Here is a 16,113-nt window from a genome sequence, read left to right on the forward strand (position 1 = left end):
GAAAACCGACTGCATTTCTGCACATTTGGCTTCTCACAACATCAGCTCTTGCGCATTATCCACCACTTACAGGGATTCATTATCAAAGTACTGCATGAGGGTTTAAGCTGCACAACACCAAGAGATTTGTCTGGACTTTGGAAGAGATTTTATGACGTCTGGGATTTAAAAGCAACACTCATTTTAAAAACGTGTCACTTTCTTGGTGCCGTGAGCCTCAACAAAGCTGTTCCAACTAAGGCAGCACATCCCAGCGGCTGCTCTGGCTCCTTTGGCTCCGACCTCCAGCCTCTTCCACACACCCACCCCACGCTGTGCATCTCCCATTTTAGCCGAGCCCTCTCCATCGCGCAACAGGGGGAAATGTCATCGCTTTTTCCCTCTTCTATCTCTGTGCCACAAACCGAGAGGCCGTGTTTCCTCCACACCCACTCCCCTCGCCAGCAGCCTCGCTGCAGCTTCCTGTCAGCCCCGCACACCACGCCGCTTCCTCTGGCAAAAGTTTTATCTGCCTGCACCGCGTTAACTGTTTGCTTCCCACACACAGAAATGGATATTCGTCAGTTAAACCCTTTCTGGCTAGAAAAATATAAGTGGCGCTCAGGGAGAGTAAAAAGTGCCTTATGTTATTTAATGGTGAAAGAAAATAAGGGCCGAGGAGTGTATTTGCAGGTCCCACGTTGTATGTGCGGGGCTGACGAGGGCACCCAGAGGTGTAACAGCCCATGGAGTAGCAGCCTATAGCAGCGTGACACATTTCGGAAGCACCCCCGCTCCGCGGGTCTCAAGAGCCCTTTCGGAGAGGTCAGAAACACTGCCTCAGCATTCCTCCTTCCCCCACGGCTCCCGGCTGACAAGGGACCGCTACACGCTGCCACGAGCGCGAAGCTCCGGAACCTCCCCCGACACGGCTGAGAGGCCCACGCTCCCTCCTCAAGGCTCGTTCTGTCCCGGGCGCTCCATCCCCGGGTACCGACGGCCACCTCTCAGGGGATGCGAGCTCCGAGCCCGCCACACCCAGGCCCACCGGGCCTCCCCCCCCCCTCCTTCCCTTCACGCCGCGGAGACACGCCGCGCAGCCGCCCCACGGCGGTTTCCAGTCGGCCCAACACCGCCCGACCCCTCCCCGCCCCGAGGCCGACACACGCCCGGCGCCCGAGGCCGGGCCGCCCCTCAGGGCATCGCGCGGGGCCCGGCGGGGGGAGGGGCCGGCGGGAAGGGGTTGGGGGAGGGCTCCGCGCCTGCGCAGTGGGGGCGCGGCGACGGGGTCAGCCCACCCCTCCGCACCGCCCCCGCCCCCGCCGCGCCAGAGCGAGGCTGGGCGTGCGGCGTCACGGCGACGGCCCCAAGCCGCGCCCCGGCACAGCGGCGAGAGGCAGCGGGCGGAGCGCAGCGGGCTCGGCCGGCGAGGCGGCGGGGAGCGGAGGCGCTGTCCGGTAGGAACGAAGGCGCTGGCCGGGCCCACGGGGGGTGGCGGTCGGGGGAAAGGAAAGGGGAGGGGGGGGCTTGAGGCGGGGAGCGGCGCGCTGCGGGGGAAGGGGCAGGAGCCTGGAACATGGCGGAGGAGGAGTCGCCGCCGCCGCCCGGCCTGAGGCGCGGGGCAGTGCGGGGCCCGGCCCTGCCGCCGCCGCCGCCGCCGCCCGCCGCAGAAGTTGGAGCGGAAGCGGAAAGTTGTAACCCCGCGGCTCGAGGCCGCCGGGGAGGGAGAGAAGAGAGAGGAGGGAGGGGCGGGTGCCACCCGGCCGGGGACGGGTCGCTGCCGCCGCCGCCGCCGCCGTTGTCAGCGGGAAGTCCGAGCCGGGCCCCACCTAGTCCGGCCGCCCGCCGCCGCTTCCGGCCGCTGTGCCCGGGGGGGGCCCGCCCGGCGGCGGGGGGTGCGGCTACAGCGCCCGGCCTGCGCGGAGCGGAGCGGCGCCGCCGGCGGTCAGCGGGTCCTGCCCCGCGGAACAACAGCCCGAAGGGTGGCGGGGATTCGCGGAGCCTGAGGCCGGAAGGGACGGCGGTGTTCCTCGTCACGTCTGAACTCCGGCGGCGATGCAAATGGAAGAGCTCGAGGGATGCTTCCTGCACCAAGCCAGCGGAACGCACACCCCCACCCCCGCGTCCCCCCTTCTTCCCCCTTTTCCCCCCACACCCCCCCAAAAAGTACCTTCCCATCGAAATATATATCCATTAGAAGCGGAAGCAAAGTTTTCAGAGGGATGAAATGAAATTGGGGTGTTTTGCTCTGGCCTCGGATAACAAAAAGAGGATCTAGAGCAGCGAGGCTCCTGCAGAAGCCATCAGCGTGCTCTTTGCTCTTACTGCCCTTCTGTCTGGAGGTTGTGCTGCTCAAAGGGGGAAAAAGTCATTCTTGGGGTGTGACGGTGAGGTGGTGCAGTTCCAATAAAGAGGATATTTCAGAGATGCGCAGCTTGAAAATTGTAGTTTCTGTGTGTGTGCCTGCATTTAGATGTTTTCATTAGTGGGACTTGTTATTTCCAGCACATAGCAGCTATATTTTATCCTAATATGAAGTGAGTAGACGGAGAATGACAACGACTTTTCAGTACTCTTTTGTGGCAAAATGTGCATTGGAATCACTGTCATAGAAAGGAAGGGATGAAATGCTCTCTTTTTTTTTTCTGGTAAATTAAAAGGCAAAGAAGCAATTACCTCGTTTTACGTTAGTAATCATTCAAAGATAAATTTATTTTCCTTTTGAAAGTGCTGCTTTTCTCCTTTACAGAAGACTTGAAAAAGCAGTCCAGTGATCTGCCTTTGGCCTTCTATATATGCTAAAATCTTAGACTTTTGGAAAACAAAACTTAATTTGTGGAATGCTCAAGAGGTTTCGCTTTATTCATTACTTTTTTTTTTTTTTTTTTTACCTCCCATCTCAAAGTCTGTGCTGCAGACTTCACTCTTGCTAAAAATGGGCTGAGTGTGTAGTGAAGGCTGCCTTGGTTGCTCACATCAAAGGCTTTGCAAATAAACTTCCTAAATAATGACGTGCAGTGTTCTTTCCCTGTTACCTGTGCGTTTCAGAGATGTTCTGTTTAGTGGTATGAGCTACTTCAAGTTTAGCTTGCAACTGTAGTGTAAGACTTTGTGATTATCTGAGTTCCGAGTTGCTCTGTGTGCTATAAAGGTCACGTAATATATTCTATTTTTTGTGGGTTTTCTTTTTTTCTTTTTAGCAAAGCTGAATCGTACTCGAAGCACCTGTCTGCCTGGGGGTGGTGTAATCTGCAAAACAGAGTTGAAAGACTATAAGCTTAAAAACAGAACTCACATATGAAAAAGACAAATGGTCTTTTGTACTGTTTGTAATTGGGCATCTTACTTCTGTTACTATATACCTTCTCCAGATTAGTTTTCTGAGCATTATTAAAATTTTGTGATTTTGTTCTCAAGCTCTTGTGCAGGGCAGTTCATCAGAAATAAATCTCAGGCGAGCCATGACAGCTTTCTTTGTGCTGTGCTAGTTTTGCAGAGTGAAACTGACTGACTTTTTAATTGAGCGCCTTTCTGGAACAGAAGCAAGCAGATGGGAATCTAGGTGAGAGCCTACAAAAGGAGGAAGAAATTCCTGAGGAAGGAAGTATGCTGAAGATGACTTGGCTTGTGATCTAGCAGTCAGTAAACGTGGGAGCTAAAATAAGCGGCTGTCCACCTATCATCTGGAACGTGAGAAGTGCAGGAGTCACTGAAGTACTTGGGTGCTCAGCACTTAACTGCTGTAGTGTGAACCCTGTCGTCATAGAGTACTGCTGGCTGCTCTGAAAGGTGCTCCTGGGGGCAAGGATGTCATATAGGTAAAAGCACTTCTGGGGTATGTGCTAAGAGGGATGAGTGGGTACTCTGTGAATTGCCCAGTAATGCCGAGGTGACCTCCAGATACCTTACTGACTTCTGAGAGTGCCCTAATTCTTCAGGGCACACTCGGCAATTTCTCTCAAGCTTTTGTGAGTTTTCATCAAAATTGCTTTTTCAGTAAACAGAACACTAAGTATACCCCATGCAACAAAAGTTTATATTTAGCTTGTGGTTGGAAGCGGTGCCACTCTTCTGCCTCAGAACAAGTGCCAAAGCAGACTGAAGTAGTCCCGTGTATTACTGGTGTGTTGAGTTCCTGCTGAGTTGGGGCAGGTTTCTGCTGTGCTTTGTTGCATCTAGGTCAGGTGGAGGGATTTTTTAGTCAGCCTCCTCCTTTGAAGAGATTGAGAGTATCTACAGAAACTACACAATCCAATTTGAAGGCAGACTTCGTTTTCCTGTTCATACATGGTTGAGATGGTCTGTTTCCATTCTTCTTATGTAAAGCAGGGAAAAGGAAAGGTCTTTTTTTTTTTTTTTTTTTGAATAGATTTAATAAGGGACCTGCTTAGTAAGTGACAGCTCTCAAAACTGTTCAGTGATTGAGTGCAGAAGAGCTTGAATATCTCACTGGATGTGCCTAACGTATGTCTTTTGTCTCAGGGCCTTTTAAACATAAGAAAACTGGGGGGGATAGGCATAGTAAAAATTATGTTCTTAAAAGTCTGTGATACTTTGCTTGTTGTAGGCAAGCAGAGTTTGGAGAAAGTCAAAGACTTTGGTGGCACAAGTCATTTCTTGATGGAACAGCTGAATGAGGCTGCCTTAAGAAGTGGCAGTGAGCACTGGCCTGAAGCCCACATCTCCCTTGCTTTAGAATACCCAAAGAACACTGGGTAACTCAAAGGCCTTTTTCTTTTTCTTTCTTTTTTAAACTGTGTGCACCTCTTTGTGAATGCGGTTGTGAACTTTTGACATTCTGCATGGTCTTCTGGCAGCAAGGAAGGGGAAGAAGGCTGTACGCACCAGGTTGGCAATCTGCCTCTTAGGCAACCCCCAAAATGATTTGGGGGCCCTCTAGCTATTCAGAATGCTCCATTTCCATAGGCAGTGTTTTTAGCAGTAGTTTTCATTGCTGAAGCAGCAGAGTGAAGGTATTCTGAAGCCTACAGAAAAGTGTGTAGCGGAGTTAAAGGAACTTTCTTAGAGTTGAACCAGGAAGAAGAAGAGGCGCTTGGCAGTATCTACTGTATTGTTCCATTCAGCTTTCTAGTTATTAATGTAAAGAGTTTATGTCGTTTGAAGTAAGTCCCTGCTATGCAGCTATGAGAAGAGACTACCAATTACAGTACACATGGTTAGTTCATTCTTGGCCAAGCAAAGAAGGCTGGAGCATAGTGCAGAAGTGGGAAAGCCCATCCCTTCTAATGGACGTTTGCATCCTGTGCGAAGAAACAGCATCTCATGTTTCTCTGCAGACTAAGATTGTCTTTAGGGATCACGGGGTATCATTCCTGCAGCTGTTACAACACAGGAAGGTGTTCCACACCTTAATTATTTGACCAGTCCTTCTGCGAAAAGGATATTGCGTGCCAGCGTTGATAATTCATGAAATACCTTTCAATGTAACCCTAATCTTAGAGCCATATGAAACTTTATATCATTAATTTTCTGGACAATATTGAGGAACTGGAACAGGGGAACAGTTTATTTTCATAACTAAGGAGAAACCTTTAAGCAAGCATCTGTAATTACAATTTGTTTCCTCATAGAAACTCTGAAGAAAATGTGTTCTTTGCATCAAAATTTGTAGACGCTGAACATTAACTACTTGCTTTAACCGTAAAGCTTTTATTAATCTTTGTTTTCATCAGGTAATCTGGATTAGAGGTAGAGATGTAGTTGAACAACGTTTTTTTCTTTAGCGTGGCTTTTTTCATAACTTTATATGAAATTAGTTGGTCAAAACTTATTCTTAAATGGCTGTGCTCTGTGTTGCCCAAATAATGTATGTTGGCTAGCCTTCTCTTTGCTTAATCTATCCTAACTTCCAAATGCAGATAGTCTCTGCAGGTGTTCCTTTTTGTTGCTCTGTAGCTTTTCAGCTTAGCTTTTTAGATTGTTGTTTTTTTTTTTTTCCCCACTCAGTCATCTTCTGGAACCTAGTTACTCGTGCCGTGGTATTTCCCATGCCTGCAATGAAGGGGAATTTCTTAAAGCAGACTTCATATATCAAGAAGAAACAAAAGGGGTGTGACCACATCTGTCTGGAAGATGAGCAGCAGATGTGTTTGTTATTAATGTGGAGCTTGAGAGGGGATGTACAGGAGGCAGAAGGAGGACCAGAACGATACTAGGTGTGGTACTTGAGCACTACTGAATTCAGAACCTTCAGCAGTTGTAGGATCAGAGCAGCTACATCTTTTTTTTTTTTTTTATAAAGACATTGTGTGCAATTATATTTTTACTTAAGATGAAGCTGATGTGCTGTCTGCTACTCGGGCTGCCTCAGAACCTGGGCGATACTGGTAGCTACATCATATGGTTGTGCACTTTTGCTTGCAGTTAAACTTCTGTAATGTGACTAACCATGTGTACTGGTCAAGTACTTTCCCCAAAAGTGATTCATGGGAAAACTAGTGGAAAGTTGCAACCTCTCCTGTTTTGTTGCTTTTTTTTTTTTTAAATGTTGAGAAGGGCAAACCTGAATGTAGAATGGAACTGATCCAGTTAGTGGAAGTTACTTAAGAATTTTAATTTCCACAATACAGTATTTAGGGCAGGGTTTATTTGTTTACAAGGTTACGTAGCTGGGACTGAGCTGAGTGCCTGTGTGTCTAGGTTGCGTGGTTAAATGCAAGGGCTGCCCAGTGGCATACGGAACAGGAGTCTCTTGCTTATTAATCTTAGTACTGTTAAATAGGTAAGGTGAATCGTCAAGACATTTTAAGATGCAGTCAGTAACCCCCCCGATCTTTCATTATGAAACTGCTTACAACGTAACGTTCCAAAAGCTTCATGTCCTTAAAAAAGATGACCCATAAAACACAGCTTGCCTAGTTTCTCGTGGTTGCTTATTGCATGCAGTATTGTTGAAGAGTTTTGTTAGGGTTGGAGAAGTATGTAAATTAATATGGCTTGTGATATCTTGATTCTCATGCTTCTGCAATTGTATTTATATAGTGTGTATCTACACCATTCTGACTTGTTTAAAATTGAGAATTGTTGGTGAACGTGATGGTCTTATTATTGTTGGGGGAATGGTCCATCTATTTATGCTTGTTATTCTACTCATGCAGATGTATGGGAAACGCTATGTGCTTTTGTGGATTTTATGATGGGCAGCATCAGAAACTTGAGTTCTTTGCTAGCTTGAATTCATCTTGATAGTTCTTGCCCATATTATAGCAGTCTGTGGATGAATTTCCAAAGTAGTTTAACATGAGCAGTATTCATGGAATATAAGCACACAACCTGAGCCGCTCTGTGTTCTTAATGTGCTGTGAAATGCTTTGCTAAAAATCCAACTTGTGCTGACTTTAGTTACATGAGAATACAACATACTTGTAGAAATTTATGCAGCTGTTGAAGAAGTTTGCAGCTCAGCAATGGGAAGCTTGCAATCCCCCAATAAATCCAGTTGTTTATAACTTCAATTTTTTTACTAGATCCTTGATCATCAAATGCTCTTAGTTTTGATGTATATTTTTTTTATTTGCTTTATATATATAAATACGGGTATTGAGCATTTCTGAATCTTTGTTTTTGTAGAATCATAGAAGGGCCTGGGTGGAAAAGGACCAAATGATGATCTAGTTTCAACCCCCCCGCCACAGGCAGGATTGCTAACCATGAGACCAGGCTGCCCGGGGGCCTGAAATTGTTGTTTTTGTGCATTGCATGCTCTTTCAGTTTGTCTTTTCACCTTCCTTGCATTTGAGCATGCCCATTGCTTTTTTTATGATCCTCTTTTCTTTTCTGATCTCCCTAAGGTTTTTGTTTCAGGAAATGACCTGAGCTGTATTGGAGTTCTGCCAGAGATCTCGTGTAGAAAACTTGTGTAAGAGCTGAAGTTCTGCAAAAACTGAGTAACTGATAGCAGTTTCAAAGTTAAGTGCTTTAGGCCACTGTATGTGGTAGTGTTTGGCATCTTTGCTTTTCATTAGTTTCTTAAGACTCAGGCAAGAAATGCTGTAACTCTGAGAGTAGGGATTAAAGTGAATAAATGGAACACTACATGTGAAAAAGAATAAGTAGGTTGTAAAGTTTTATTCCTGATGAAGGTATGAAACTCCTAAAGCTGCCTTTTCCTTTTCTGTTAGGAATGTGAGTTCTGTCCAGTGAGTTAACATGCATGCTGTGCTGATTCTTCAGTAATTTGCCCTCGTTTATGTACAACAGCCAATATTTTGAACCAAGTACAGTCTTGCTCACTAGAAATACATTCTGCTCCTAGCCAGAGGCAAGATCATGAATGTAGTTTACAATTCTTTTCAAATTTGTCAAGTTTAAACTATTTGTAATTTCAGCTAATGTAATTCTGCCTTGGTTAGCCTTGCTGTGAAGTCCTTTCTTAAAATGAAATTCTTTGGTGGACTTCTCATGAAGGAAAGCTAAAGCCTCTTTTCTGAGCTGAATGCCCAGTTGGCTACGATAGTAGGAGTGAAGCTAAGGGACCATTCACAGCCTTATCTCCAGACAGTTGAAGTCATAGATCTTGAGAACCAGAGAGGATGCACTGGGTGTACTGGGAACACCCTGAGCGATGTGGAAATATGAGAGTGTGGTTTCATGGAGGATGAACTTGCTTCACTGGAACACTCTGGGAAGACTGAGAAGTTGTTCTTCCACTCAGGCTTTTCCCAAAAGATAGGTTGCTTTGTGATGCATATCTTTAATTTGCTGTTAGTGGAACTCTTTCAATAAAAGGTTTAGAGTGTAGCAGTAATACTTGCTCAAATAGCGTGGCAACTGCCATAGTATGACTAGTAGATGATTCTTAGATGACCAGACATGCAGGTCTGTATCTAAGAAGATCTTAACCAAACCTCTGGAGCAGATTTAAATTTCCAGTATGCTTTGGACATCTTTTGCTACCCTGTGAAAGTGTGGGTTTGATTTAATTCAGCAGCATAGCAAATCCTAAGGTACTACAGGTTTCTCCAGTAAATGACAAGCTTTGAAGGTACAGAGGAACTGTAACTGTGGTCTGAACAAGAGCTAGACTCCTCTTAAGAAGATTCAAATAGACTCTTGTGGAGACTTGATTAAACAAATGCAACCCTTACTAATTTGGTAACTCACTAAAGATTTATTCCATGTAATAGTGGTGTGGGGATGAGTGTGATTCAAATTCATTTGGTTAACATTATTCAGCTTTGTGTGTAGGTGTCATTCTGTCTTGAAGCTCAGGCTTCCAAACATGAATTGCTTACCTTTGGGCTCCTGCTTGTAACTGTCTGATGTTTTTTCCCTCTCTTGGAAATTTCTGATCCGTTAAATGAGATTTTGGGGGGACTGTCTTGCGATGCATCAGCTGCTCACAGAGCAGATGCAGAACTACAGCCTGGCATGCGAAGATAAGCCACCCTTTATTTCACTGATTTTTAAAATACCCTTGTATGAAGATTGCAGCAACTTAGCAGTTGCCTCCAGAGCAACTCAAGTTGTCTGTACATCTGTATATGAGCAAGGACGGTGGGGGTGAACTTCAGTTGTCTTCTTCCAGTCAAAGTATGTGTGAGAGGTTGACACCTCCCTCTGCTTCCCCTCCTCAGGAGTTGCAGAGAGCAGTGAGGTCACTTCTCAGTCTCCTTTCCTCCACCCTGGGCAGCCCGGTGCCCTCAGCCTCTCCTCACAGGACGTGCCTTCTGCCCAAGTTTCAACCACTTCCTTTAAGTGTTTATTTCTTGCACCAACTCACCTTCATTAGTGGATTTGGCTAAAAAAATTAACTGTGAAGATGAGCAGTTAAGGCACGCCTCCATTACTGCAGAAGCAGAACCACTATGTGGCAGAAGGTAGTAGCTGTTGCTGGATGTTATGTTTTTTCTTTTTTTCCTAACCTTTCCCCTCACTCCCCAGCCTCAAGACGGAAGTCTCAAGCTTCAAAAAAGGAACTGCTTAGGGAATTATGTATAACTTGAGTAAGTGTGAGTGATGCTTGCTCATATTCAAATACCGTACTTCTGTTAAGGACGCACTGATGGGAAGTTCTAAATGGACGTGAGTTACAATTACTTGAGACTTTTTTGATATGGTTCATTTATCATAGAAGAACTAATTTTTGTTCCTGTTAATGATTGCTAGTACCTAATATTCTCAATTTACATAGGATTAGTGTCCTTTCAATAGCTAAAACTTTTAACCATAATTAAAATGATGTACAAGAATTGAAAGACATCTTGGGCTACTAACCTGGTTTGTAATAAAGTGACTGTAAATCATGCAGTAGAGACAGACACTGTAAATCACGCAACTTGTCATAAATTGTATTTTGAAATACATGATTTTTCCAGGATCTTATGATATTGTTAACTTTTCAAGGGATTGTGACATTTTATGACATTTTCAGGTGGTTATTGAAGATTTGTATGTAAAGGAACTATACCAGCCAGTCTTAAGAGGCTAATAACAATATGATGTGATTAAGAAGAAGATCTGTATATGGAATCATCGAATGGTTTGGGTTGGAAGGGACCTTCAAGATCCTCTAGTTCCAACCCCCTGCTGCAGGCAGGGACACCTCCCTCTAGACCAGGTTGCTCACAGCCCCATCCAGCCTGGCCTTGAATGCTTCCGGGGGGGGGGGGGGCATCCATAACCTCACTGGGCAACCTGTTCCGGTGTCTCACCACCCTCACAGTAAAAAATTTATTCCTAATATGTTGTCTAAATCTACCCTCTTCCAGTTTAAAGTCATTTCCTCTTGTCCTGTTGCTACATGCCCTTATAAAAAGCCCCTCCCCAGCTTTCCTGTAGGCCCCCTTTAGGTACTGGAAGGCCATTGTAAGGTCTCCTTGGAGCCTTCTCCCCTACAGACTGAATAGCCTCAGCTCTCAGCCTGTCTTTTTAAGGGAGGTGCTCCAGACCTCTGATCATCTTTGTGACCCTCCTCTGGACCTGCTCCAACAGCTCCATGTCCTTTTTGTATTGGGGGTCCCAGAACAAACCAGATTAAACCAAATGTCTAATATTGAGGATAGTGCAAGTAGTCATACCTTGGCATATGAGAATGCTAGCTCAGGCTTTGCCCAGTGTATGTTTTATATGTAGATTATAAAGAAAAATCAACAGTGGGAACAAAGATTCAGGAAGTACTGGAATTGCAGCTGGACTGTGCATTTCCTTATGTTTAAAGGTGAGAAGGCCTTAAAGGTTCAGCAGGCAGTGTCACAGAGCAGAGCTGGCATCGCCACGTGTAACATGAGCACCATGTGGAATTGGAGGACAGGTCTGTTTCTGGGGCAGAAGTGAAGATGCCTTGTTCCAAAGCTGAGTCTCTTAAACCAGCTGACAGGCTTGTTTGGTTTTTGTTTGTTTGTTTGAAGTAACTTTCCAACTGGGGAGACGTTTTTTTTTTTTTTAAATGAGGGAAGTTATCTCAGCTCTGAAAGCCTGCACACCTTACTTAGAGTCCTGCTATTTCTGTCAGCTTTTGTAACTCAAAAGGTAACATTTCCTGTAACAGATAGGACAGTTAAGGGAGAAACAAATGCTTCTATCTGCTGTTAATCAGAAGGATGCAGTGGGAGGTGCATCAGGTACACTGTGATTAAGCAATCCATTAATCAAGTTTTAGAGCCAAACACTGATTCTTCTCCATGGTGACAGTAGAGACAATTTACAGCTGTGAATTGCTGTCTTGAGCTCTCGAAACTTGCTGTGTAGTTGAATATTAAGCTTGTGCCTAGCAGAGTGTTACAATGTGGTAATTATGCATTCTCTGAATTTAATGTTTGTAATATTTTTAAAAATCGGAGTATTCTTTTTCCTTACTGTCTGCCTGGATTCTTCTTAGCAAGCGTCAAAAACATTTGCAATTCATCTTTTTTTAGGAATTCTGAGATCATCACTGTAGTTGGAAGTCAGACTGGTAGAACATGCACAAACAGCTTCTGAGGGGGATGGTGACTGCTACAGAAATTGGAAGAAAGCGAATTGCAGCGAATAGTTACCAAAAATAAGAGTAAATCTGATGTTACAAATTCTAACTAAGTCTTAAATAGACTTAATATAGCTTTTAAAAGGGACTCAAATTTAATTGACATACTTGAATTTTTGCACGAAGCTGCTAGTTGAACTCAGTGTTGGAACAGTATAATTTAGAGTAACTTACTGTATGTTGCTTTGCTCATTTTGAAAACAACAGCAACAGTCCTGCTTTTTACTCTTTGTATGAAAACACTGCAAGTTGCTCAGCCTTCTTTGTCTCCAGCCATCAGTTTGCATCCTTAGAACATGCATCAAGTTTGTGTTCAAAGATCTAGCTGGGAGCTAACTTCTGACTTTGGGGGCTGAGGACGACTGTTCAGATGTTAACATGCTAGCTCCTTTGTGGAAGCTGCCCGTGTGTGCTGTATTGATCACAGTAGTTGCCATCAGTGATGGGAGGGAGGTTTGATTAAGCTGTCTCTGTAGGATAAGCATCCCCATGAGTTGTTCGGGGAATAACTTAAATCTCCATGCCCTGTTCATGCGCAGTAACTTGCTCCCATGCTTTCTTCTTAAGTAGTTAGAATGACTTCACATTACTGGATGCAGGCAGCTTCTTGAAAATGCTCTCAAGATTCTCTGGCATCAGTTAAAATATTTGAAGATAATTGAAGAAATATTTTTGTCCAAGGAAAATTGCTGCCTTAAAGCCCAGAAGAGCTAGCTATCTGGCTAATCTTTTTCTTTCTGAAATACTTTTTGTTGTTGTTGAGACAAGAAGCCATCACAAACTGGAAATAAAGATTTTTAGGATTGTTTACTGAATAACTCACTTGCTTCCAAAGAGTCCGTGTCAGTAATAGAATAGCTCTACTTCCCAGGGTCTTGGGTATAAACATGTTTAATTAGAGCTTATCAACTTTTTTTGTTGTATCTTGTCTTTAAAATTGATTTCAGAGCACTGTTTTCTATAAATAAGTGTGACAGCCAATTCTGGAGTATTTTAATTTAACTATTGTAAGAGATATCACCTACCCTCTTGAGCAAGAAATTAAATTGTTTTAATTCCTAAGACATCTAAAAGTTAGTGGAAGTGAATTGGTTTCCATTTTGGATTCTGTTGTCAGGGTGTTGCTTATGCACTAAAATAATTCTGAGAAATCTCTCCCTGGCTTGGAGTTGAGGGCTAAGAATTCTGTATTTCTCTTACATGTAAGTATTTGGGGAATGTTAAGAACAGCACACATTCTTTCTAACCAGCTCTTTCCCTGGAGAAGGGTTCCAAACCAGGCGAACACTCAGTTTTGTGGAACCTGAACAGTACAGGCAATCAGGTTTAGGTTTAGCCAGTACCAGAAGTGAGAAGCATTTTCTGTTGGAAGATGGAATCCTCTGATCTTAGTCAGTGACCTGATCCTCTGAATGAGCTAGAGCTGTTCCTCCAAATGTCTGACCACTGACCTGTACTGTCCCAGACCAATATCCCCTCTCTGAGAAGTAGGATCTCTTTTTTCCTTGGTGAATTTCTCCATGGGTGACTGCAGGTAGGTAAAGTTAATTTGCTTGATCTGCCATTTTAATGTTTGAAACTTTTTTCTCATGGAAACAATTAAGAGGAGTTTAAGAGCACTATTCACAAGGTTGTTCAAAATATTTCTTTCAAAGAGATAAATATGCAAAGGCAAAGGCATTATGAAAATTTTAGTGAATATACTGCAGCTTCACAATGCAACCAGAATGCCAAGGTCTGAACCAGAGTTATGGTGCCTATAAAGCTCTCAGAATGATAATGTTCTTGTAAGGGCTATTTGCTTAATTCCATGCTTGAACAACTAGTTCATATAAGTCTGTCTCAGGGATATCTTCAAGGAGTGACTGCATTTAGATCCTTTTTTGGCCTGGAGCTGAGCTCCAGTTACAACTTCATTTGGCTTAATATCACTTGGAGAGATTAAACGATTAGCTTTTCCATTCCTCAGACATGTAACAAATCCTAAAAGAAAATTTGAAGTTGAAGGAGTTGAAAGATGACCAGCAAACTAAGTTCTACCCCTATAACACTGCTTTCCCCCCAAAAAATCAAACCTGCTTTTGTGACTATTGTATCAAGCCAAATTCCTTTCAGATGCCTCAAATGGTATTTAATCTTGCCTAAATTCTTGAAGTTCTTTATTGTGTAGTTGCTTTCTAGGAAGGCTTTACAAACAGTAAGCATACAACTTCTTCATTCATCACTAGAGTAGCATTTTTTTCTTCCTTGACCATCTTAAAGACCATCGCTTTGCTTTTGTTTGGAGACATGTCTAAGAAAATGTTCAAAAGCCATTTTTTTCCCACTTTATCTGATCAGGGTAGAAAACTGATTGTGAGTTCCATGTTGGGGATCCTTGAAAGACATGAACCCTTTAAAATGTTTCTGTTTCAGCGGATTGTTCTGCTTTCTTCCTTCTGTTCAAATGGTGGTTGTTTTTTTTCACATAGCTGCTTGTTCTTCAGAGAGCATCTTTGTTGGATGAAGTGTCCATCCATGTGCATAAAAGGCTCTTACTCACAGTTTATCTCAGATGTTTTACTTCTGAATGGCACACTTATTAGAGTGAAGCAAGCAGCCTTCCTACTTTAGGAAGAATTCTCCTCTAAAGAAGTCTCTTGTTTACTCTCAATTTTCTATGCTCCTTTGTCATCTTTGAGTTAGTTATCACTTTCTAGTGTTCTTATTAATGTATTAATGCATGTATTACATTACATACAGTAGGCTGATGTATGGAAAGCATGGTGTAGTAACACTAGTGCATTAATGGTATACGTTAGAGGAAGTAATACTGAGAAATGGGAGACTGCTCAGACTTGGGCAGACTGGTAAAGCCACCTTTCAGGAAGAGTGCAAGGCAGTTACTGAAGTCACATCACCTCTGTTAACTGCAGAGCCCAGATGAGCTCTGTAGTTTAGAGGGACTCTGGATTCAATGTAGTGTTAGAGTCCAGTTCATGTGAAAATATTATTTCTTGAAGAAGAGCAGATTTCCTAGTTTTCCTTTCTAGCTAAAACTTGCACCAGACATCAGCAGGATTCAGTTATGCTGAGTAGCTGTGCATATAAAAACTCTTCTCAGTTGTTCAAAGCCAATATTTTTTCCAGTTAAGGCTGGAAAATAGGCCTTTACTTTTTTTTGGATGCTTCCTGTTCTTTAGTGCCCACATAGAGACCACAGTTGACAGCACTGTCCTGCCTAAAGTTAGAAAAACAAAAAAGCGAGGGAAGTTGGCATTGCTCCTGTTTCTCAAAGGCTTGTCTCTTTAAGGGTGGCCAGCCTTCAAAGCAATGTAAATTTCTATTAAAATACTCTCCTTAAGAGAAGTGGGAAGGTAGGGATTCAAATAACTTACGTGGTTTATTTAGTTTGAATAAGTTTGTAATGATTTGTATCTGCTTGTTGGGTAATTCTATGGGTACTTCTTATGATCCGCTGTCCAATAAATCCTGTTTTTGCTTACCTATGGCTCAGCTAACTACTATACTGTCTTCCTTTCTATTGGCACCTTCCTGAGTACATCCATTTCTCGAGACTGATAGCTTTAGAATGAAGGAGTATTACTGAAATGTCAGGTTAGTGTAATCTGGCAACTATTCTTGAGGTGCTGCTCTCAGCTCCTGTCTTGATAGTGCAGGTGGCTTCTTAATTTACATGCTCTTCACCAATAACTTCCTTTTTTTTCCCTGTTATGGTGGGAGGAGGAAGAACAAAACACATGACATGCAAGGGAAAGACTGTATAAGGAGAAGCTGTTTATTGTTCATGTATGTTTCAGAGAAGATAGAGGAGAAGAAAAATCAGGCATAGATGGCCATCAGTCCACCAGGAGATTGAGTTTCTGTTTCAGGCTTTCATAGTGTGCATAGCTTTTAATAGTGGAACATCTTATGTTAGTGGCTTGCATGAGGCTTAACGGCTTATGTTATTTCAAATGCTATCAGGGTAACTGAATGATTGGGTATTTTATGGCTTAAATCTTCTCTTTCATACTTCATCTTCCATCTTCTTCCTCTCCCATCACTTGTGATAAATGAGTCAGTAGGAAACCATGTCAGCACTAGATGGAGCTGAACATAGTATTAATTCCGGAATAAAGTGTTGTTTCAGTCTGAAAAAGAAAGTAGGA

The 16,113-nt window shown here is 43.5% G+C and overlaps 1 protein-coding gene across 1 annotated transcript in view; it reads left to right on the plus strand.

Annotated features, from left to right (window-relative positions):
• The first annotated feature begins 1,279 nt into the window (after positions 1 to 1,279).
• The window catches only part of RAP1B (RAP1B, member of RAS oncogene family), a 30,212-nt gene continuing 15,378 nt past the window's right edge, over positions 1,280 to 16,113 (plus strand). The window contains exon 1 of the mRNA XM_085220976.1: positions 1,280 to 1,436. The gene's annotated coding sequence lies outside the window, so the exon portion shown is untranslated. The remainder of the gene's footprint in view (positions 1,437 to 16,113) is intronic.

This window comes from Meleagris gallopavo, chromosome 1 (genome assembly GCF_905368555.1).
Source record: "Meleagris gallopavo chromosome 1, MGAL_WU_HG_1.1, whole genome shotgun sequence".
Classification (NCBI taxonomy): domain Eukaryota; kingdom Metazoa; phylum Chordata; class Aves; order Galliformes; family Phasianidae; genus Meleagris; species Meleagris gallopavo.